Source organism: Rutilus rutilus, assembly GCF_951802725.1.
Source record: "Rutilus rutilus genome assembly, chromosome: 13".
NCBI classification, from domain to species: Eukaryota; Metazoa; Chordata; class Actinopteri; order Cypriniformes; family Leuciscidae; genus Rutilus; species Rutilus rutilus.
In genome coordinates, this window is record NC_140218.1 from 25,318,144 (window position 1) to 25,321,030 (window position 2,887).

The following is a 2,887-nucleotide window of genomic DNA, read 5'->3' on the forward strand; positions in this document are numbered from 1 at the left end:
GAGCATGAAAGACGTTGAAACATGTTTCCAAAACCTTTTTCCAAGATCAGTCTCAGGTCAAACTAAGTTTAAGTAAATAAACTCCGCCAAACAAGCTCAACTGCTTCGTCCCAGACATAATTCAGCAGGAGTGTGATGTCCCATTAGGCAGTTGAAAGTGAAAAGTATGTAACTTCAGAGAGTTCAAAGTGACTTGAGCTGCAACAGCCTAGCGCCTCGGGCAACACTGACACACAGAGGCTCAGTTCAGCACTGCCGGCCGTTACAGCTGCTCGTCTTGTGACTTTCTTTGAACAGCTTCTTTCCTATTATCAAATACTTTGGATTTAACAGGAAAAATCAAACAAGTTCCAAACTGCAAAAAGCGCAGCTGTGTGGAAAACACAAGGCTAAACCCAGGTTAAAGATCTGTTTAGGTCTAACCAAACAGTCCAAACTTTCTAACTCTCTCTTACATTTGAGAATCCAGCAAATAATTGTATAGCCATATCTAAAAAGTAACTCGGACAGTAAAGATTTCAAGTAAAACACAACAAATACAAAATCTTACCTTCACTTGTAGCATGGCATCTGTTGTTGTCTGTTAAAAACTGTGAGGTTCTGGGACAAAGTAAAAGCCTTGCTGTGATTTCCATATGCAAACACTAAGGGGAGTTCACCTGAAATTCAAATCGAAAGCATACAAGAACCAATGTTTATTTATTTTGTGTCCAATCTAATTTGAATGTATTTGCATATCTTTGGCACATGTTTCCAGAGAAACTATGGACTCTGCTTTCTCTTACCTTTCTATACTTACTATCTATAGATAGGTACACTGTTCTGTAATTATTGCAGGGGGTAAAAACGTCCAAATTATTTTGAATGACAACACAAAGAATGTTAAAGAGGACTTTCTTGTCACAAAATAACTTTTTCTGTTTATTTTACACTCATTTTTTGGCAGTTGTCTTGGACTAACACTTACAGCAAAGATTTCCATTTAATGGACTGTGAAATATTCAAAGTCAATCATGTTTAATTTATTCTGTGAAAAAAAGTGTCTGTAAAGGATAATTACCAATATAATGTAAGTCATATTCAGCTTGTTATGTGATGTCAACATGTCCATATAAAATAAAACAACTTTTTTACTGTATGACTACTGATATGGTGTATGACCAAAAAAAGAGCAATAATAATAATAATAATAATATATTTATATATACACACACACATTTATTATTATTTTTTTTCTGAATTTACGGATAGCTTACTGTCACTGGATACAGAAAGTAATTCAACATAAAATTTAGATAATCCACCTTATTTTGCAACAAAGAATAAAAAAAATCTACCTTATTTTTCTGTGAATGCACTTTCGATTCATTAGCGATTACAGTTAAATAACTAGAACAAAAATGTGCAGTAAACGGTACACCTATCAGGGCTACAAACCAGTGTTTATGACAATACATTCAAATAATATGATAAGAAATACCAGTTTGCAATACCATGCAGCATAATGAGTTGTTTTGTACAGCTAAAAATAATTTATAATAAACTTACAACCTATTTATTTATTTAGTCTATTTTATTTTAGTGCTTATTTAAAGTTCACTGCAAGAAAAAAAAATATATATATATATTTTATATATATATTATATATATATTTTATTTATATTTATATTATAAATATATATATATATGAATAAAAACTATAATAGTATCTCAATGGTACTAAAATAACAGTGGTGACATTCAACATCTTCTGAAGATAAATTGACCAATATATTGAACATTTGTGAAGAAAAAAAAAGACTTCATTTTTTATCATGTTCCCTTATTTTGTACTATTTTGTAACATTGAGTGCATGCCAATAAATGTCCTACTCTAAAGTGTCCTGATCAGAAACCCCCCTGCAGGTGACACTGTTGCTCAACGCATTTCATCTATGAGGTTGCTTGGAGCTTCACCACCAGTGCAAAGATGCAACATTAATGCGTTTCTGTGTGCAATGTCCTTAAAGGTAGACTTGGAGTTAAAGGGATAAGTCACCTAAAAATGAAAAATCTTTATGTTTACCATGTGATCCACTAGGCTTTTATTCACATAAAAAAACAAAATAAAAAAACATACATATAAATTAAATCTATTCATCATTTAAACCAATTGTATCATCACAAGCTTTGGATCAAACTGCTCAATATGGATCTGCTTCATATGGATTACTTTAAGTTTTGGTTACCTGTACTCTGAAGAACAGAGACCTCTCAGGTTTCATCAAAAATATCTTAACTTGTGTTTTGGAAGATTAACTAAAGTCTTACAGGTTTGGAACGACATGAGGGTAAGTAAATGATAACAGAATTTTCATTTTTGGGTGATCTATCCCTTTAAAGGTTGGCTGCCACAATGATGTCTGGTTTCCAATACTTGTTAATCTGTGCATGTGATATCTTCTCCTTTTCATCTTCAATCTAATAAAGCTGACAGTAAAATGTAAACTATGGAGAAAGTAACACACTTTACTTAGGAAAAACTCAAGTAAACGTTCGCTTATGTCAAGATAGCTTGCAGATTGTTGTTAATTTCTATGTTCACAATATGATTTTGGAAGAAAAAAGAAAACAAATAATACACTAATATAATATAATGCTAGTCTGTGCGGTGTGAGTTGACTTGTAGAAGAAAATATTCTATATATAGTACTTCAAAGGGGTCACATGTCGCACAGGTAAATTTGTGGCAATAGCCAACAATACATTGTATGGGTCAAAATTATCGATTTTTCTTTTATGCCAAAAATCATTAGGATATTAAGTAAAGATCATGTTCCATGAAGATATTTAGTAAATTTCCTACCGTAAATATATAAAACATTTATTTTTGTGAGTGAATGCAGCA

General features: G+C 31.9%; 1 protein-coding gene across 1 annotated transcript in view; it reads right to left on the reverse strand.

Annotated features, from left to right (window-relative positions):
- myt1b (myelin transcription factor 1b) overlaps positions 1-607 on the reverse strand; it is a 90,373-nt gene extending 89,766 nt beyond the window's left edge. Inside the window, exon 1 of the mRNA XM_084427868.1 lies at positions 551-607. The gene's annotated coding sequence lies outside the window, so the exon portion shown is untranslated. The remainder of the gene's footprint in view (positions 1-550) is intronic.
- Between the last annotated feature and the right edge of the window lie 2,280 nt (positions 608-2,887).